Source organism: Prionailurus viverrinus, chromosome F2 (assembly GCF_022837055.1).
Source record: "Prionailurus viverrinus isolate Anna chromosome F2, UM_Priviv_1.0, whole genome shotgun sequence".
NCBI classification, from domain to species: Eukaryota; Metazoa; Chordata; class Mammalia; order Carnivora; family Felidae; genus Prionailurus; species Prionailurus viverrinus.
In genome coordinates, this window is record NC_062578.1 from 16,889,418 (window position 1) to 16,912,308 (window position 22,891).

A 22,891-nucleotide genomic window follows, 5' to 3' on the forward strand; every position below is an offset into this window, starting at 1 on the left:
ACCTTCAGACTCCATGGAGATCTGCTTCTGCCTGACTGATCCTCCTTGACTTGAATGAAAGCTGGATCAGAAGAGCATCAATTTCAGTACTATACCACATTTACCTCCCCAGATCACGAGTGCACAGACACATTGCTTCCCCAGCACTTGGATATGCTCAACACCTATTTACTGAATGAGTAATGATATCATCTTACTTGAAGGCCTCTCAGTGGAGGCTGCTCATTCACTTGCTTCCCACACACCATGAAGACAGGTGGACATTCTTCCTTTCCTACTTCCTACTGCTGCTTCCGACACCACTCCTCCTCCCTTATAAAAACACAAACCCAAACAAAAAGCCAGCAGCAGCTATTCCTCTCCAAGGTGTGTGACATCACAGTCATCCACCCATCTCAGCTGCATTTCTCAAATGAGTTCTCCCCATCTTACATTGGACCTTCATCGGCCCATGGTATAATTCCAATCATCGGTAATTCTTCCTCAGAGTTACACAGAACCCATTTTGGGGTAACATTTGGGAATGGCTTGGTGAGAAGTGATATCTGGTTCAGGGTAGCTACATGGCTGAGATTTCATATGCTAAGTAAAGAGGAGAATTGAGTCAATTCTGGTCAGTTTGGCTCATGAAAGCAGCTAAACTAGAATGTATCCTAGTAGAGTGCCTTAATTCCTCACTAAAATTGAACTGAGTGGACATTACAGCTTTTGGCACTTCTCTAATACAATTTATTAGGCACCATGAATAATATCCCAGATTCTTTATATTCTATCAGCACCAAAACATAACATCGTTCATTTATTCCCCACTGTACAGAGTCAGGATAAAGAAGATGCCTCAGGAATGACAACACCTGTTGGTGGGGTGATCCAGTCTCCCTTTATAAGGCCCTCATAACCTGTATATGACTCAATTATCTCTGAGCAATTAAATCCTAATGGGAAGAAGTACTGCAAAGAAAACTGCAATTATACACGTGTGTATAACTGAGCCTGCACCTCACTTCAACCCCCTTTTATTTCTTGGTCTCTGTGTAACATAAGAGCTGTGTATGTAGAAAGCAATAGAGTTTCCTCCCACACAGTCACAGAGCAGGTCAGTAGTGTGATTCCCTGCTTGAAGTAGAAGTTGTGGGAGGAAAAGCTGTATACCCAACATGGCAGGTAAGATACAATTTCGTATGTTTTCCAGGGCCCTAGCATAACCTCAAGAAAGTAAGGAGTTGAAATTGTTTGGTACTTGAAAATCAGTCTCTTTGGTGTCCAACTACTGCCCACTTCTTTCTAAGCAAGGAGATCATGCAGATGGGTAAGAGAAGACATAGGAGGCCCTGACTGGTAAAAGTGACAATTTACATGGGACCAAGCAATATCCTTGACCAAATGCAGATACCTCCAAGGAAGCTCCAATGATAGTTGGGTACACAGGTCTATAGAGTCACACCCATCAATCAGCATGTGGGCACATAGAACAGTAGTAATGACCCATTCTAAGATTCTGCCCAGTAGGGTCTGGCCTCTAGTGGCCTCTAGGTACTCAGAGCAGAGTAACATGCACCACACACACACACAAACACACACACACACACACACACACACACACACACACACACACACACCCTGTTCTTGCCTCCTGAACCTGAAGCAGCTCCTGTGTGTGGTGCTATGGTACATAGGAAGAAGTCCTGGATAGTCACGGGTAGATGAGATGGCAGTGATGTTTCACATCCTCTTACTCATTGGTCTTGGTTGTTGCCTAAACCGTCAAGCTCAAAACTTATAATCAAATGACAAAATTATCTAAATCATGTGTATCTTACTTTCCATTTCAATGTATCATATTAATTATGATATAGCTCTAAATTAATTAATAAATTAATAAAATTAATAAATCATATTAATTATGTATAGCTCTAAAGCATGAGATTGGCCCCCCAAATCTTTAAGGTTCCAATTGAGCATCTTAGGAAATATCAACCAAAACAGATAATATGCTGCATGAGATTCTTTTTCCAATTCAGATCCTCAACAAGACATTCAACCAAGCATGTGACCATGTCTAAATTTGTCATTCATGGCCATGCTGCAAGCTGACTTCAGATGACTAATTACCAAGCCTTCCTTCATCGACCTTCTCCCAGGATGTCCCCCCACTTCCAAGCTACATCTCTTGGCGCTTCTGTGTCCACTATTCCTGCCAGTCATCTCACTCCATTCCTCCACACTGTGCCAAAGAGAGGTCCTGGCCCCCTCCCCTGACAAAACATCAATTATCACTAAATTACGACGTCTCTGACACCAACCAAACTAGATATTTCAGACCTAAATTTTTTCTAGGAAGCTTGAGGCAAATTTATCAGACAGTTGCCAAAGTTTATGCTTCACTTAGAGGCAGCAACACACAGTCTGATTGAACCATTCCAAAAACCTGACTGTCAAGGGCTGAATTCAGGCAAGACTGGATTGGGGAAATGACATAGTTGATGGGAGAAAGGAGAAACCTATAGGAGCAGCAAGACTTCCCCCCTCATAGAAAAGAGAGGGGGACCAGAGAGAAGCTTACAGTAGGTATTTGGAAAGTTTAGAGTTCTATTTTAAAGCCTTATGTCTTATTCAAAACCATTTGATGAATTAGGGTTTTTTAAAAAAAATTTTAATGTTTATTTATTATTGAGAGACAGAGAGAGGCAGAGCAGGAGCATGGGAGGGGCAGAGAGAGGGGAGGCACAGAATCTGAAGCAGGCTCCAGGCTCTGAGGTGTCTGCACAGAGTCTGACCTGGGGCTCAAACTCACAAACCACGAGATCATGACCTGAGCTGAAGTCGGACACTTAATCAACTGAGCCACCCAGGTGCCCCTTGATGAATTAGTTTTTATATAAACTGATATCTTCTTAGCTTTAGATTAAAATAATGTGCACAGCAATATTCACTTTAGCACTGTTTGTAATGAAAAACTGGAAGTCTATATATGAGAGAACATAGTTAAAATAAGGTGACTTCACTCAATGGAATACTGACATAATTAAAACAAAGATTCTGAAAAGAATGTTATACTATGGAAAAGGCTTAAGATGAAATGCTAAGTCAAATGACAAAGGGAACCAAAGAATGCATAATATATGTTATGATTTCACATTTTAAAATATAGTCTGGCAGACAGTTCACCGCAACACATATGGTGGGTATGTTTAGGTAGTGGGAGTATACACTTCTTTCCTTTTTTCTATATACCTGTGTTTTCCAAATCTAATGAACATGTAAAATTTTTAATGAACATATTTTATAATAAATACTTATTTTAAAATATAAGTAAGTGGCCTCAGAGGATACACTATAAAAATTACATGGAATCAGAAAAAAGTAGGTAAGAAAATCACTATATGAAACTAAGCCGGTCATCCAATGAAAGATGAGGGAAAGCTGAAGTGACTTAGAAGCTACTAGGGCAAGTGCCCTCTGGAAAAAAAAGAAATCATGAGACTTTATGCTGTGGATATGACCCCACATTTTTCCTTTCTCTTCTTTGCTTTATTACAGGGAAACAAAGGATCACACAACACTTATCTTCTGAGAACCAGAAGCAGACCATTGGAAGCCTGCCTTCACCTGGTCCATTTTTAATATTTGACTCCTCTCCTACTTACAAGGGTTTTAGCACACTTTCTGCTCTGAAACTCTTGGGAACTACAGTCAGACCCCAGGCACCATACACATCCTTAAAGAGCTGCAATTCCAGAGGTTTCCAATCCCTAAAAAAGACCACATTCCTGCATACTATCATCTCTCTGGGGACAAATTTCAACTTTATCTTATTCATTACTGCAACCCCAATGCCTAGCATAGTACATGGTACCAAAGGATGCTTCAAGCAATTTGTTGAATGGTTTTTAAATATTTTCTTATAATCAGGATTAGCCCTAGTAGAAACTGAAGTGAGTTTAAATTAGTAAAAATTATATTTTATCATATTTAGGCACCGGGCTTTTTAATTTATGACTATATGTTATTTGGACAAATAATTGTACTCTTTTAATTAGTTTTAAAATTGGCCAAATTAACATGTGGTGTCACCTTTAACACAGTTATTTACACACAAGAGAAAGAAGCCAAAGCCAGACACTACCAGCCACCTAGTGCAACTTATGTGGATCACAGACAAATTACAAAGGAGGAAATCAACAGCCTCTGGAACATTACCCTGGCAAACCTGAACCCATGGAGTGATGGCGCTTGTTCCATGAGGAGTTGATCCTAACCACTGCCGGAAAGAGTACCTGTGGGACAGCCATTTGGTACCAGCGCTGGGAGGAAAACAGGAGCAGCCATGTTGAAACGTCACAACTGGTGACTGGACCAGGAGAACTGGTGTTGGCAAGAGTCTCCAATGATGCTGTGTTTGATGCACTTTGCAGGTGCCACCTATCAAAAATTGAAAGCCCAATTCAATCAACGTTGGTTTTGTGCTACATTTCCTATAGTTAGTTTACAACATGTCTCTGATTCTTATGCTACACAGACAAGAAAATTCAAAGATTACACTGGCTCCTTCATATGCGGTCAAGTTCTTCAGCTCTCAGTCATATTCTCTATGAAGGGCTCTGTGGATTCTTTAGAATGAATACAAAATAATAAAATAATAACAATAATAGTAATAATAATAATAGTTATAATAATAATAATAATGATAATAGTGCTTTAAATAAGTGAAGTTCTGGCAGGTTTCAAGTGCTTTCCCATTCAGTATCAGAACCTCTTATTAATTTTCACAGTCAGAATTAAGAAAAAAACTTAGAAAAACCTTTAAGGAAATGGAATTAGAGTTTAGCAAAGAGCCACACAATAATATCTTTCAAATGTAGGAATGGCTTTCACACAGCGAGAAGCTACTTTTCATTTAACAAAGAACAAGGAGAGCCTGGTTTTAGTTGAAACCTGAGGAATTTAGGTTAGATAATATGTTAACTTTTGTTCTCTGGTATTCTTTCCCAGGAACTGTTTTTTAGGTAGGGTAGACACTCATCTTGCTGAGATGCTTTTAAATTTAACCTGAATGCAAAAGATGTAGCAGATGGTCTTTTAAAGACTCTCCATATTCAAGAAGCTGGACATTTAAGAGCTTCAAAAGGAAATTGTACTTTGTCATTTGATGGCCAATTCAATTCTAACAAACATTTCTGAAACACTTGACACATTATTTTCCTATAGGCAATGACCTAATAGCTTTCTCATCCATTTAAACCTACTGGTTGATTTCCTCTCCGAGTTACTGACTACTGTCTACTTTTCCTTCAACTGTTCTCACCTGTTTCCTCTGACCTTTTCATCCCATCCAAGTCCCTGTGAACTCACACTATGTTCTCTGCAATAAAGAAGGGACTTTCCTCTTAAACCATACAGTCCTCTAAGAAAAGGAGGATTATTAACCAAAAGGTCTTGTTCAAATTCCAACAGGGGAAACTGTATTTTGCCACCATATAATTACCCATCATTTATTTAGAAATACTATTTAATATCCCATTCAAAATAAAACCTGTTGCAAAGAAGGCTGCCTCAGAGGGGGCCTGTCTTGTCTAGCACAGAGGAGATGATGTTTCAGAGATGTATGACTAATACTCCTGGGGCAGGAGCCGAGTACATTGGGATCCTTTGGGAATAAAGGTACCTCCAAAGGATCAAAATGATTTTTATTTTATGCGTGAAGCAGACAATCCCATTAGACAGATTTTTTTCCCTCCAGCATTTTGCAGCATCTTCTGAGATTCAGACTCAAGCCAAGAACTGCTTGGTAATATGGTGTGGATGACGCATTACACGGAGATGACTCTGTGACATCATGCCGTCTTGTTCTCAGTAGAGCAACCTGATGTGCCTGCCCTGTACACCCCAGTTCTGTGAGTCACTGCATGATATATTGTCCAGGAAATGCAAAATGATGCTCTTCTTAAAAACTCACGATTAAAAAATTGAGGCTTCCGGCTAGGGAATGTAGAGTGAAAAAAGTTAACTCTCTGGAGGGGCAAGTTCTCATTTCTGTTTTTCTTTTCATTATTGTTTAAGATCCTACAAGGGATTGTAGTTTATAAATAAGTATGACAGGTGGTTATTTTCTTTGGTGTTTTATTGTTACAGAAATGAAGTTTATTTTCCACCAACCAGAACTTCCCACAATGAACAGCTATGCCACTCTTCATCCTAGGAAGCTTTACCATCAAAAATGAATACTGGAGCGCCTGGGTGGCTCAGTCAGTTAAGTGTCTGACCCTTAGTTTCCACTCAGGTCATGATCTCATGGCTTTATGAGTTTGAGCCCTGCATCGGGATTCTCTCTCTCTGTCCCTCCCCTACTCGTGCTGTCTCTGTCTTTCTTAAAATAAATAAACTTAAAAAGAAAGACTTAATATCTATATGTGTATTATGGATACTGAAGACAATTGACTAAATAAGCATACTCATGCCTGAAGAATTCTGCAATACAAAGCAATCCTTATACACACAAACTTACAGTGAATTTTAGCAATGATAAATTAAAAAGGATAATCTACTAAAGAGAAAATTAAAATTTGGCCTTATCCAAATACTTCCAATCTGAATCAAAAAATCATATGCTGAACCCCAAACAGAGAGAATTCAAGGTTTAAAAATCTTTTCTTCTTCTGTCTCCACCCTGCAAATTTCAGTAAATAAAATTATTGGTGAACCAAAGATTCAGTGAACAAAAAATGCAGGGAAAAACAGAAACAGCAGAGATTAATCAAGCCAAGATGTTAACAAGGACAGAATCTCTTTCTGGCAAGGCTGACCTTTCCAATCCAGTACATTGTACTCGTCACTCCTGAAGCTTAAGACATCAGGGCAGCCAGACAAATAGCAAGAGCCCAGACCCCCAGGGTTCAAAAGCAATCAGGCAGAGAGCACACATTAAATACCTTCCCTTGCCTCAAAACCACCATTCATCTCCTGTTAGAAATGCACTGTTACTGAGAGGGCAGCATCATTTGGGGCTATGGATGCTACCGGTTTGATTTGGACCAATGTCTGGTTAAATCCCAAGGAAGGATTCAAGAGCCCATGAAGGTGTGGGTTCCATGGAAGAGGGATCACTCCAGGTAGTCACTTCACAGTTAAAGAAACCCCTGGAACTGCTATTGGATTTGGAGGTCAGGCAACCAGGCAGAACCCGAAGGACCCAAAGGACCCAGACACTCTAATACATCCCCTAGGAATTTTAGTTCTCTCTGTGCCACAGCCCATTTATCTAAGCATGTCTTTTGAAGGAGTCTTTTTTTGGCAGATTTCAGGATTTTTCATATGGACAATTATGTCATCTACATATAGAAATATATCATTTCTTCATTTCCAATATGTATGCCTTTTATTTCCTTTTCTTGCTTTTTGCACTAGCTAGAATTTACAACACTATGCTAAATAAGAGTGGTGAGAGCTCATATCCTTGCCTTTTTCCCACGTTTAGGGGGAAAGCATACAGTCTTTCACTATTAACTTTGATGTTGGCTTTAGGATTTTGTAGATTCATTTTATCAAGCTGAGGAATTCCCCACTAGTACTGTTTTTTCTGAGAGGGCTTTTGTTAATTTAAAAAAATGTTGATTTGGGGGGCATCTGGGTGGCTCAGTCTGTTAAGTGTCTGAGTCTTGATTTGGGTTCAGGTCGTGGTCCCAGGATTGTGGGATCAAGCCCCACATCAGGCTCCATGCTGATCCTGCTTGGGATTCTCTCTCTCCCTCTGCCCCTCTCCCCTGCTTGCACACTCTAAAATTAAAAAAAAAAAATTTATGTTGAGTTTTTTTTATTTGCATCTACTGATATGATCATGTCATTTTTCTTCATTAGATTGTTAATATGGTGGATTACATTATATGATTTTCAAATGTTAAACCAGTCTTGAATAACTAGAATAAGCCCCATTTGGTTGTGGTGCATAACTGTTTTTATGGAATGCCAAATTCTCCTTCCAACATTCTATTAAGACTTTTATGTCTATATTCATAGTGCAAATAGGTCCATAGTTTTCTTTTTCTTTTTTGCACAATCTTTGTCTGATTTTAGTATCAGGTATATTGGCTTCACAAAATAAATTGGAAGTGTTCCCTTCTCTTCTATTTTTGAAAAGATTTGTAGAATTGGCATTAATTCTTTAAACACTTGTTAGTATTCTCTAGTGAAAACTTCTGGATCTGGAGATTTATTTTAGGAGGTTATTAATTATGAATTAAAATTCCTGAGTAGTTATAGGGACCTTCATATTGGGCCTTGTCTATTTCATATTGGGTGAGTTGTGGTAGTTTTTATTTTTCAAGGAATTGGTCTATTTCACCTAAATTGTCAAATGTATGTATGTAGACTTGTTATTAGTCCTTTATTATCCTTTTAATTTTTGCAGGACCTTTAGTAATATTTCTTGTTTCAGGGCACCTGGGTGGCTCAGTCAGTTAAGCATACCAACTCTTGATTTTGGCTCAGGTCATGATCTCACAATTCGTGAGATCGAGCCCCACATCTGGCTCTGCGCTGACAGCATGGAGCCTGCTTGGGATTCCCTCTTTCCTTCTCTCTGCCTCTCCCCTGCTCACTCTCTCCCTCTGTCCATATCTCTCAAAATAAATAAATACAATAAGTAAAATGTAAAAACTTAAAAAAATATTTTTTGTTTCATTCCTGCTCTTGGTAATTTGCATCTTCTGTTTTTTCTTTATTAATCTTGCTGGACATTTGTCAATTTTAACTTTTTGTTCCATTAGTTTTCTCTTCTTTTGTTTTTAATCTCATTGATTTCTCTATTCTTATCTTTGTTATCCACTCCCTATGCTTGCTTTGGACGTATTTTGCTTTTTTTCTGGGTTCATGAGGTTGAGAACTTATATTGTTGATTTGAGACTTTTCCTCTTTTTTTTTCCCCTTAGAATCATTGTTAGTATTTTATTTTAATTTTGTTTGTTTTTCATTTTATTTAAATCCAAGTTAGTTAACATATAGTGCAATAATGGTTTCAGGAGCAGAATTTAGTGATTCATCCCTTACATATAGCACCCAGTGCTCATCCCAACAAGTGCCTTCCTTAATGCCTATCATCCATTTAGCCAACATCCCCCCATCCAACACCCCTCCAGCAACCCTTAGTTTGTTCTCTGTATTCAAGAATCTCTTAAGGTTTGCCTCCCTCTCTGTTTGTGTCTTATTTTTCCTTCCCTTCCCCTATGTTCATCTCTTTTGTTTCTTAAATTCCACATGAGTGAAATCATTTGGTATCTTTCTCTGACTTATTTCCCTTAGCATAATACACTCTAGTTCCATCCATGTTGTTGCAAATGGCAAGATTTCATTCTTTTTTATCACCAAGTAATATTCCTTCGTGTGTGTGTGTATATATACATATATATGTATACATATATATATGAAGATGTGGTATGCATACATATATATGTATACTTATATACATATAGATACACACACACACACACACACACACACACACACACACATCTTCTTCTTTATCCTTTCATCAGTCAATGGACATTTGGGCTCTTTCCATAATTTGGCTATTGTTGACAGTGCTGCTATAAACATTGGGGTGCACGTGCCCCTTCAAATTAGCATTTTTGTGTCCTTTGGATAAATACCCAGTAGTACAATTGCTGGGTGATAAGGTAGCTCTATTTTTAATTTTTTGAGATGCTTTTCCTCTTTTCTAATGAAAGAAAGCATTAAGTGCTATAAATTTCCCTTTAAGTACTGTTTTAGCTATGCCCCACAAATTTTTATTATGTTCTATCTTCATTTTCATCAATTCAATTTCTTTTTACTTCAATATAATCTTTCACCCATGGATTACTTAGAATTGCACTGCTTAATTTCCAAATGCTTGAAAATTTTGCTGTCATTCCTCTGCTAATGATTTCTAGATAATTCCATTGTGTGTACAGAGCACATACTTATGACTTCTATTCTCTTAAATTTGTTGAGGTTTTATGGCCTAAAATATGTTCTATTTTGGTATATGTTCCATGGACACTTGGAAAGAATGTATATACTGCAGTGGTTGGGCAAAGCTTTCTATAAATGTCAATTAGATTTTCTTGGATGATGATGTTGAATTCTTCTATATTCTTGCTAATTTTTCTATTTAGTTATTCTATCAACATTGATAGAGGAGTCCTGAAATCTCCAACTATAATTGTGGATTTGACAATTTCTCCTTATAGTTCTATCAATTTTTACATCACATATTTTACAGCTCTATTGTCATATAGTGCATACCCTTTTAGGATTACTATCTTTTCTTGGGAGACTGACCTTTCGTAATTATATAACGTTCCTTTCTGATCCATATTTTCTTTTCTTTCTACTTTATGTGACATGAGTATAGCCACTCCTGATTTATTTTGGTTAATGTCTGCATAATACATCTTTTTAATTTCAATGTTTCTATTTTATTATATTTGGAATGAGTTTCTTACAGACATCATATAGTTGGGCTATTTTTTAATATATTCTGTCAATCTCTGACTTATAGTTGGTATATTTAAACCATTGACATTTAATGTAATTATTGATATGTTGTGGCTTAAAGCTGCCATTATATCTTTTGTTTCTCTTTGTTCTTCTTTTTCCATTTGTTTTCTTGACTGTCTTAAACGTTTTTTAGTGTTATAGAGTTTTTTAGTGGTTGCTCGAGGTATTACATTATATATAGATAATTTATACCTCTACTGATACCATGGGGGCAGGGAGGTGGTCTCCTTACCACTGAGGAGTGATGAAAGTCCTAACTCTCCACTAGGTCTCCTCTGACAGCACTCCAGCAAAGGGGTTTCCTTGTTAAAATGTGAAGAAGGTCAGAGTCTTTTCCAGTATGGGTTAAGGTAGGGCCATAGTTTTTCTGTGATGTTTGACTAGAGTAGAGCAATTATTATCTAAAACTTTTCTTCTTAAATAAATAATAAGAATTTTCTGTCTTCCTAAACTGTCCCTCTCCTAGTCTTCTGGTTACAGACAGCAAGCTTCTACTGGAGATTTCTTTGTCTGCATTTGGTGTTTCTAGGTTACTGGCTTATCAAGCTCCAAGTATGAGACTTATGAGACAAAAAGAAGACCCAGGGAATTTACCATTATGCTGTCCTTGAGTACGAAGGTTCCTAACTGTTCTGCCTTCTTCCTTCTACCTTTCATAATCTTCTTATGTGCGTTTTCTATATACTGTCCAGGGTTTGTATTATATTTAACCAAAGAAATAGGGGAAAGTATGTCTATTCCATCTTCCCAGAAGTGCTAAGTGCTTCTTCCTTAGCTGTTTAATAAAGAACACTTAAAAGAACTGAAGGACTATTGGCATGGATGTTTTGAAAAGACAAAGCACCAGCTAGCCATTACACTGTCATATAAATATATTCATTATCAGATAAATATATTTATTGTTAGATAAATATATACTAGTTATCATAAAGTTTAAATTGAACCTTTATTTATTCTGATTATTATCAGAAAATTTGGTTTATCTTTAAGACAAAAAGGAGTTTTCTTGTAATGTGAAATGATTCATTTTAATAATTCAAAAGATTGATCATTTGTAATCTTGATAATATAAATGTTCTTATATGAAAGTACTTTTGTATCAGCTTGTTAATAAATCCTTTAATTTGTGGCAGGTTATAGATAAAGTTTTCAGATTACCTTCTGATAAAAATACAAGCATCTAATAGCAGATAGCAAGAAAGCAACCTGTTTTCTAGCTGGATGAAGCCCCAGGCTCTGACTTCCTCAATGCTCTAACCATACCTTGTATTTTTTTTCCAGTAACATATGAATTCTAGAGGCAAAATTCAGTTAATCTCTCAATCAGCTTCAAGTGACCAGAATCTTCTAAACTGTAGGAACACAATTATTGTATTCAAGTCTCAGGTACCAACCCCATATGTGAGGGGGAAGGCTTCTGATACCCCTTTCATGCAAGAGTGGGAGAGTGTCTCCAAAATTTTTTAATCAATCATTTCATGAAAATACCCATTAGCATCCCCCTACACATCACAGAGAATTCAACCATTGAGAAATAAAGGACAGGGGGAAGAAAGAAGTAATGGACAAAGCATTTTACAGTTTTTCCAGAAGTGGAGCAGCTGGTAACTACCGTGTGTTATAGAGTCACTTCTTCAAGTCTCTTTGAGTTTCTGAAAGTCATATTAGGGTGGGATAAACACAGCATTCTTTACAAAGGCTGTTTTCAGGCTTTTTAAAAAACTTATATCCTGGTAGAAAATAGGAAAGGATTGTTAAAGCCCACTCATCTGCCTACCACAACCTAGTCCCCTCAAAATGTGGTTCTCAAAATGTGGACCCCATACCAGACTTACTACATCAGAATCTCTAGAATTAAGGTCCAGGACTAGCATATTTAACAAACTTGTAGTAGCTTGGGAGATCTCTGCCTTCGTACTTTGTGGAACATAGTTTGAAAATCACTGTGCTATGGTTAGATTAATAGCATAACACAGAGAGAAAATCAGATCTCTATGGGGAATACTAGGTGGAAACAGAAGCACAAAAGTCTCCAGGCATAGTAAACAATTAAAGGGCAGCCACCACAGGCGGTCCTGGGATCCAGAGCATGAGTGTCAGTCTTTAGGATGCCAAAGACTAAGCCCAGGCCAGGGTGATTTCTATTGTGTCTGCTTCACTGAGTTATAAGGCGAATGGTAATACAGTATAGGAAAAGGTAGGGGAAATTCCCTTTTTTATGAAATAAACTTTCTTAAAAAGAGTAATTTATTGAAACATTACTGACTTAATGTCAGTAATGACTTAAACATTTTAAAGTCATTAAACATCTGACTTAAACATCTTACTATGAGAACATGACATTTAAAGAGAAATCTATTAGTCAACAAATGCTAATTAATGAAAGGTGCACTTTCTAAAGTTGACACCAATAGTTTAATTGATCAGCATCATCAGCTAGCATCAATCACTGAGGGTACTTGGGTAGCATTCCAATCAGAGAACAGAAGGAAAGGTTTTGGAGGAAGTGTGCTGCACAAAGTCAAATATATGTACAGTAAACAAATACCTATGCTGTCAAAAAGCAAAACAAAACAGTGTACCTATAGAGCTCTCATAAGTCAAACCACGGGAAGCAGGCAATGTTAATGTTAACACTGCTTTTACATGAACTGTTTATGTTTTTAACGTTTTCCAGCTTCTCATATTGCTTTTCCTATAGGTAGGGATTTCACAATTTTGTGTGTAAAAGCATAGCAATATTGACTATACTTTCAGTATCCTAAAAAGAAGCCAGAATGTCCAAGAAGGAATAAATTTTAAAATATTTATTTCCAAAGAATATATAGTGGCATAGGGGAAAGTTCTTTATACAGTGTTAATTTTTTTTTAAAAAGCAGAGGTACAGAACTATATTTCAGTATAATGATGAGTTTGATCCAATTTTGCAAACATATGTGTATACATTTTTTATTTTTTTTTATTTTTTTATTTTTTGAAATTTATATCCAAGTTAGTTAGCATATAGTGCAATGGTAATTTCAGGAGTAGAATCCAATGATTCATTCTCTACATATAACACCCTGTGTTCATTCCAACAAGTGCTTTCCTCAATGCCCCTTGTCCATTTAGCCCATCCCCCCAACCCAAAACCCCTCCAGCAAGCCTCAGTTGCTCCCTCTCTCTCTAAAAAAACAGTCCCTTATGTTTTGCCCCTTCCTTGTTTTTATATTATTTTTGCTTCCCTTCCCTTATGTTCATCTATTCTGTATCTTAAATTCCACATATGAGTGAAGTCATATGATACGTGTCTTTCTCTGACTAACTGAAAAAAAGACTGAAGTGAAATAAATGTATTGACACATTTATTTCAACTTTGGGTGTTAAGGGTATATTATTTTCTACTTTATATTTTTTTGTTTCAAAATTGTCTATAATAAATGTCTATTCATTCTATTAGAAAAAAAGGTTGTCTTTTTCTAAGTGACCAAGCTTCCATTCTCTTGAAATAATTCTACAATCTTGTCTACTTATTCATGTCCTTTTTAGCAATAAAACCATTCCCAACCACCACATATCCTTAAAGCACAAAGACATTGACCCCAAATTTGAACACAAATCATTGAAGCTATAAAATTCTAGATCTCTCCATATTCCATGTATTGGCACATTTATTTCATCCATAAAGAAGATATAGGGGGGCACCTGGGTGGCTCAGTCAGTTAAGCTTCCAACTTCGGCTCAGGTCATGATCTCACAGTTCATGAGTTTGGGCCCCACATGTGGCTCTGTGCTGACAAATCAGAGCCTGGAGCCTACTTCAGATTCTGTGTCTCCCTCTCTCTCTGTTCCGCCCCAGTTCACACTGTGTCTGTCTGTCTGTCTGTGTCTCTCTCTCTCTCAAAAATCAATAAAAATATTAAAACAAAAAAGAAGATATAGGATAATAAGTAATTTTACCAGATCCTGGTTTGTCTACCATTTTACCATTCACATTCTGCTGTACTTACATTAGGCTTTATAAAGGATATGTCAAATACTAACAACTGAGACTTCACCTGTTGGAGAGGCATGGCTTGAGGATATAAATCATATATACCTCCTGTTCCTAATATAAGGAAGAAGATTGGCATATGTCATTGGAGACAACATAACAGACAGCTGCTTCTGTGATGCCACCTTTTGCATTAGTCAAAATATTGCTTAGGAAATACTTGTCAGGATAAGACAAGGTTATATATACTGTTACCCACAGGACTGAGGACAGTCACCAAACATATGTGTACAAGACAAAAAAAATATGCTACATAAAATCTTCATTCTTGAGTTACTCCAGTGGCATATATAGCAAAGAGAGGGTTTGAGATTCAAGAGGGAAAATAGAAAAGGAATTCAAGCTCCAGAGTTGCTCTATGAGAGAGATTAGTGGGTATGAGTCTCATTGGTACAAGGAGAGGCACATTATGAAACTATAGTTGAACAATTATGGGTCCCAATTATCCCACTTATTACCTTTGTAACCACTGATGAATCACACAACATCTTTGCTCCTCATTTTCCTCATTTGTGAAAGAAGAATTAAAATATTCAAATGGATAAGATGATTAAGAGAATCACAGGAAGAAATATATGCAAATTATTTGGGTCGTAAGTGTTTGGGTTCCCTACACTTACTAAATGTCCATCAACTGACGAATGGATAAAGAAGTTGCGGTTTATATACACAATGGAATACTACTTGGCAATGAGAAAGAATGAAATATGGTCTTTTGTAGCAACATGGATGGAACTGGAGTGTTATGCTAAATGAAATAAGTCATACAGAGAAAGACAGATACCATATGTTTTTACTTGTATGTGGATCCTGAGAAACTTAACAGAAGACCATGGGGGGAGGGGAAGGTAAAAAAAAAGTTAGAGAGGGAGAGAGCCAAACCATAAGAGACTCTTAAAAACTGAGAATAAACTGAGGGTTGATGGGGGGTGGGAGGTAGGGAAGGGTGGGTGATGGGCATTGAGGAGGGCACCTGTTGGGATGAGCACTGGGTGGTGTATGGAAACCAATGTGACAATAAATTTAATATTTAAAATAAATAAATAAATGAAAACAATTTGAAAAATAAAAAATATTCAAATGGATAGATGATTAAGAGAATCACATGAAGAAATACACGCAAATTATTTGGGTCATAAGTGTTTGGGTTCCCTAGCAAGTTCCCATTCATCTGTGGTCATCTGTGAGGAAGAAATTTAGGCATTTGGTTGGTGTCAGGGATTGGGTTCCATGAGATAAAGGTCAGAGGTTGCTACCCAAGGCCGCACAGTAGCCTCACAGCAAAAAGAGCAAAAGTCAAGCCTGAATCTTTTAACACTATTTTTTTCCCAACTATGGGTCACAACCTATTAGTGGGATGCACATCAATTTACTGTGCTGTGATTAGCAGTTTTTTAAGTGAAATGGAATCAACTACATTAGAGTTCATCTAATGTGATAAGGGTTAGTTTCATGAAACTCTTGGTTTGGTTTCATATATATGTATATGTTAATGTATGTATGTTGGATTGTGATGTGAAAATATATATTACTGAGGGTCAAGGTCAAACAACTTTGAAAAACACTTCTTTAAAAAAGCCAAGTTTCAAAATCTCAGCCCAAAGGTTCACATCACAGTGATTCAGCGTTTGAAGGAATCAGGATGGGAACTGATTAGGAAGAGTATGAGGGCAGAATCTCTAGTGATTGCTGGAACAGGTTTGGGGTATCCATACTCCTTATATCTATGAATAGTATGTAGTGAGCCAGGCTGACTTATCACAGGCATAGAAGACCCTAAATACTAGAAAGATCTGGTTCCCAGTATGCTGGGGGTTAGCAGGTTCCTTCATATTCTCCAGGGAAATCACTGATCCTCTCTACTAGGGTACCTTGGGTTTTGTTCACCTGCTCTGTGGAACTCCTCATCTGGGACTTGTTTTCTTACCTCCCTTCTGCCATACACACCTTTTAGGACTGAGCCTTGTTCTCATTCTTCCCCACTTCACCTCACTCAGAGTTCTGTGGACTCGACAGCACCTTATTCTATTCCATGACCAGTCCCCACACTGCCCCTCCCCATTACATCCCATCATTGGGCCCCAAATGGAATTGATTTCCCACAACTCAACTCAGAATCAGAACAGATGAAATCTCTCTCCAACATGAAAACCTTTCAATATTTACCACATCTTTAAATTTGATTAGCTTATCTTGTATGTCTTCACCTAATCACCAGAACAGACCATAGAGATGGAGCATGACCAGAAACCTCCTACCTGGAGCACCAGTCACAGATTACTGCTCCAACAGCAAACAGAAGTCTCTTTGTTTATAGTACCTCCCAGCTTATCTCTGCCCACAAGGATCTCATGCACAATTGTCAAGGGTCCCACTGAGGTTCTGATAGCCAATATCTACCAGTGTCCTATAGAAAATTATCTTGATGCCATTTCAGGCTACCAAAAATGCCAAAAATACTATGAGGAAGTCGTGGAATGGTTTGTTAAAAATCCATTTATAACACACAGAGAGAAAGAAGAGAAAAATGATCAGGGTAATTTAACACATTTAGATAGGGTACAGATAGGGTAGAAGTGCCTCACTGCTTGAATTCTGGGTTAGCAATGTTCATTTGTCTTCTCTCTCTCTCTCTCTCTCTCTCTCTCTCTCTCTCCCTCTGTTAATAGAAAGGACTGCCCACATCCACATCCCCACCCCAGCCTAGAAAAGAAGAGATGAAGGGGAAAAGCTTCCCTCACAACTATGCTGGAGAGAGGAGGAGAAAGCCAACAATTAAGTAATTTCAACAGTCTGGAATTACTTTTATATTGCATGTTGTGTACATATCCTCCATTAATTTTCACAATCTTGAATTTCCGTATTTCCATCTGGTATTATTTATCTTATTTTATTCTAGATTCCTTCAGAATTCAGACACACTAAGGTGTTGAGAAACAACTTTCCTCAAGCTTAGTGGCCAGCTTTCATTCATTGTGTGAAAATTAACACACCAGAATCCCCGTTCCTCCCAGAATCACACCATTCCCATAATCTCAGTGGCCTTGGGCTTTTCCTTCTGGGCTTCCCTGCTAATGGGCCTGTTGGGCCGCCTAGGACTAGGCTTCTGGGTCTTCTGGCGCCTTAGTGTCATTTACAGTGTTCTATCCCCACTCCTGCTATCTTAAGATATGCCTTTGCTTCTTCCAGGACAGCCACTTGCTACTGCCAGCAATTTACCAGTAACTAGCAGCAATTAGCAGCAGCCTGAGTTAACATACTTTAGAAGCAACTCAGCAAACTCAGACGGAGAAATCTCAGAATTTTGGGGAATGGCTGACCTTTCCCCATCCTCCAGCTGCAGAGAGAAGCCTTACACCTATCTCCTCAGAATTCTAAAGAGACTGCTAATGTACACTAGATCTTGTAAACTCACAAGGAGCCATTCATTTTTTGGGTCTGTAACATATCTTTCCGGAGCCCCCTCCATGAAACATGGGCTTAGGCCATGCCAGATGGCAAGTGACTAGCTTCATGCTATCCTCAGTGATGAAGGTTCAGAATTCATTCACCTTGAGCTTCTTCCACCAATAAATGGCACCAAAGGACTTCACAGGGGCAATGTTCAGAGGTGGCTCATGAAAAAGAATCGTAATACCCTCATTATTCCATCCAAGACATAGATGGGCTGTGCCCACCATCCAGTACCCAGAAATCAAACTCTGCTGAAAAACAAGACATGGGCATTAGTGTGGAACTGCTCGTCATCTCCTGGAGAAAACCAATCAGCAATCTATCTACATATTATTAAAAACAAACAATTATTGAGCCTCTCCTATATTCCAGACACAGTGCAGACACTGGTATTCAGACCAAAGAGTTCACAGGTTGGAAAGAGAGAGAATGAGAGATCTAAGTAGACAGTTACTACAGGAAGCACTGGGTTCTGGAGAAGCTTATAAGAGGACATCAGGAAAGGCTTCCTGAGAAGCTGATGCTCAAACCGAGCCTTAAAGAACAAACAGGAGTCAGCAGGGCAGAGACAGCAGAGGGCACATCATGTGCAGATGGTCTGAGATAATGAGAAAACCTGGGACACTTGGGGAGCTGTACTTTTAGTTCAGCCAGTAGGTCAGGGAATGAGATAGGCATGATGTGGCAAGAGGTGAGACTGCAGAAGAAGAGTCAATGGAGGCAAAAGTCTAGAGGTTCTTGGTGAATTCCAAGGTTCTCCCAATCACAATCTCTATTTTCTTAAAAAAGAGTCATGAAAGAATGGAATTCTAGGCATAGAAGAGAAGTGGGATATCAACTAAGGTCACCTATTTTATACACAAGTAAGCTAAGGCCCACAGTGGTCAAATGAGGATAAGAGGCAGCACACTGAGATGATGGGATGATAGCAGTTCACATATGTATAACATCTTACAGTCCACCAAGCTCTTTTACTTATCACATATCAAAGATGGAGGGAAATGTGCACAAGTTAAAAGACCTAAGTTGTCAGCATGCCTCAATCACTGCCTGGGACAAGTGATCCTCAGTAAGTCCTTTTATGGCTCTGGACCTCATTTTCACATCTACTGGATGAAGAGGCTGGATCAGTAATGCTTTTTCCAGTTCTAACACCCCACGTTTCTAAAAGCTGGTACCACCACATCTTTACTGCCATATTAGAAAAAAAAAATAACTTCTCCTACAAAGGCCTAGAGTTATAATTTTCTGAAGGTTTCAAGATGGATCTAACCCGTGTTTCTAATAATAATCCATTTCCTGCTTAAATCAACTGGTCACAAATAATCTCACATCACCCTTATTAAAAATATCTCCAATTAAACCAAGAAACAAGTTGCCTCCATAAACTCTGGAAATCCATCTGAAACCAAAAGAGCCATTATTGCACTCCACACTGAAAGTGTTTCCTTGCAAACAAAGTGCCCAAAATTATAGCTTTCTTTCTTTTTTAGTTTAAATTTAGGCACTGAAAACCCACAGGGACATTCTATAATAAAGAAATGAATATATCGCACCTTCTGCCTTTCTCATCATCTATTATTAAAGACATTTGCAGGAGAGCAGGCTCACATTGCTTACGAATCCATCCAGGCCTGCTGCTAATTCTCATTATGAGGTAAGGAGCACAATCTGAGAGGTCCTTCGTCTTTTGGAGAGTGGAACAATGTAGCTGTCAACGCAAAGATTGAAGACGCAGGTGGGCACGACTCAGCTGGAGCAAAAGGATGCAACAGTGACCATGTTTCATGCAATGACCTGAAAATCAAGAGAAGAGAAAAAAAAACACAAATGTAATTTGCTAAGTTTCTCGGCAATGGTTTTAAAATTAGAGTTCTGTGCTTCAAGGCACTGTGCTCTAGTGTGGGATCAAACATGGAAAAGCTCAGCCTGTCCTCAAGGAGTTTACAAGGAACAGGAGATGAAAAATGAAAAGTAGAAGGCAGCAAGAGATGGTATCATGAGATCAGAAGGTGAGTTCAGAGAGGAGAGAAATCATATCCTGGCCGATCAGTGAGGCTGCAACCATCTGGGGCAGGGCAGGGCTGTGGCAGGAGGTAAGTGCCACATCTGCCCTCCAGGCCGTCTGAGCCACCCTCCCCTCCTCTCACCCTGCACTCGAACTTCACTTCACAATTTCCTCCATGGCATCATCTGGATTTCCTTCTTTCCTTCCTCTCCTTCTTTCACCTGTTCATTCTGTATCTCTTCCGCTAGAATGCAAGTTCCATGAAAGCAGAACTTTGCCTCGTTCTCTTCAGTGCCTAGAATAGTGACTGGCATGTAACAGGTACTCAATAAATGGTGGGAAGGTAAGGCAGGCATCCAGGAAATAAGGGTGGGGGGGGAGGTAAGATACAATCCACAGAAATGAATCCATGTCCCTGCTCATCTTTACCTCACATCCTATTCACATTTTAAAGTTTGATGTAAATTACTTCCACTGAGAGATCTGCCCCTACTGCCTTTAGCGCACCCAAGTCTTAACTTGGCCCTAAATTCTTTTACAGTCCTGTGTCTGGCCATTCCCCACCACACATCCCACCAAACTGCACAATTGTTTGTACACGCCATGTCTTCGCCCCTGCTGTTCCCTTCACCTAGAATAGCATCCTTCTTGTACCTTTCTCTGCCAGATAAACTCCTACTCTTTCTTCAAAACACAATGTAGCAAGTTAGCAATATCTAACAAAATGTTAAATATGCACTCCTTTTGATCCATCTACCCACTTCAGTAAATGTATGCTTGAGGTTTTCCTGCACAGGGCAAACGTTAGCTCATCTAGAAAGTTCTTTCTGTACTCTGAGGCCAGGCCACAGGCTTGCCCATGTTTCAATAGCACAAAGAATACCCCTTTCATATATCGTTTATCCCACAGACGTGTTAACTATTTGTTTACAAGGTGTTCTCCTCATAGCAAACCTGAGCAGCTCATGAAATTTACATTCATATGGGTAGACAGACAAAAATGTAAGAAAGCAAACAAATACATAAATAGTACTTTCAGATAAAAGCTGAAAAAAGGTGGATATTGCGATCTCCAAATAAGGAATAAGAATCTCCCTTTTTACTTATTGTGCACTTGTTGTGTATCAATGGTTGACACATGTTTAAATCTAAATTCTCTTCTAAATGTCTGTACTATGCACTTTGATATTCTATGGTATGTTGCAGTCACACAGGTCCTGTCTGCTCAAGTGTGCTATCAGATTACAGCAGGCAAAAGCCAAATCCTATACGTCTTTTGCCTACCCCATGTCACCTAGCATAGGTAGAACAGCAGGATTTCAGTTACTACCTGGTTGGTCATAGAAATAAATTAAAGCACAGGTGCTACTGACAAGATCCATGAATAAAGAGATCAAACCCACGAATCCAAAAATGGAAAATGCTCACTGTTAGTTTCACTAGAGATCTGTGCCTGGCCCCTGACTAGCTCATTAAAAAACAACAAAAAACACTGAGGCTGTGGATCAGTATAACTCTAATATGTAATCTGAATTTACTGTCTATAAAGTGAATTTGTGACGTATAAGAATCTTTATTTTGAAGGAGTACAGAAACCTACAGGAAGTGAATCATGCATAGTCTCTGATTTCTATACCCTCTATTTTCTGTTTTATGGCAGCCTCATAAGGGAATAACTGCTACCATTAGTAAGAATGAACAGGCATGTCACAGATTGGGAAAAATTATCACAAAACATATATATATGGAGGGGCCCCTGGGTGCCTCAGTTGGTTGAGGGTCTGACTCTTGATATCAGCTCAGGACATAGCTCACAGTTTTTGAAATTGAGCCACATGTCAGGCTCCCACTGACATTCCTGCTGAGAGAATCCCTACTTGGGATTTTCTCTCTCTCTCTCTCTCTCTCTCTCTCTCTCCCTCCCTCCCTCCCTCCCTCTGCCCCTCTCCCCTGTTCATGCTCTCTCTCAAAATTAATAAATAAACTTAAAAGGACATATATATGGAATATTATTGCACATGTACAAGATGGGAAAAATTTTTAAAAATCTGACATTAAGAAATGTTTTCAAGAATGTGGCCCATTGGAAAAAATAAAAGAATGTGGCTCTCTGGGAACTCTCATCCATTGCTGGTAGAAGTGCAAATATATCCAGCTACAGTTGATTCTCATTATCGGGAGTAGTTATGTTCTATAAAGTTGCCACAAACACTGAATTAACAAATGGTGAACCCACTGCTCCTGGGGAAGGAAAGGAATAGTTCCCTGCAAATCTCTAGTCACAATGTTTTTGCCAATCAATCAATACATAAACTTGTTTTATGTGTGTTTCTGTTCAAAGACACCTTATTTAATATATATTGTTGATTCACCAACATTGAATTCATGGCTAATAGCACTATAACTAATGCCTAAAGGAAACATCTAAAATACATATTTTCTCTGTAAGGCATATTATAGCTTTCTTGTGCTTAGGAATACTAGACAGTACTTCAGCACTGCATACACTTGGGGGCCATTTTAAATGGTGAAATCAATGAAAAGCACAAAAATATGAAAAACTTGGCACTAACAGACATATAAAGGATACTTGTTTATAGTAAGAGGGCTGAAACAAGAAGGCAGTGTCACCTTATTTAGCCTCAGCTGGGAGTGTGCACACTGGCAACTCAAAATATTTTACCACTCTGCACCTGTCTGTAATTCACCATGAAAACAGCATGAGTATAGACTTTGGAGTTACAGATGAATTCTGTCAAGTAGGAGAAATCATAAATGCAGACTCTGCAAATAAGATAAACTGTACTTTGGAAAAGAGCATTTATAATAATTATTATAAATCAATTGAATTATGAGCATGCACT

General features: G+C 38.3%; 1 protein-coding gene across 11 annotated transcripts in view; it reads right to left on the bottom strand.

The window, feature by feature from the left end:
• CRH (corticotropin releasing hormone) overlaps positions 1–22,891 on the bottom strand; it is a 316,144-nt gene that overhangs the window by 107,255 nt on the left and 185,998 nt on the right. For 9 of the 11 annotated variants that reach the window (XM_047842572.1, XM_047842568.1, XM_047842570.1 and 6 more), the window contains 2 exons: positions 19,576–19,816; positions 4,278–4,422 (listed from right to left, as the gene is read on the bottom strand). The gene's annotated coding sequence lies outside the window, so the exon portion shown is untranslated. Of the gene's footprint in view, positions 1–4,277; positions 4,423–19,575; positions 19,817–20,169; positions 20,194–22,891 lie in introns of those variants that run through there. The other 2 variants (XM_047842578.1, XM_047842569.1) reach the window with 2 other exon arrangements.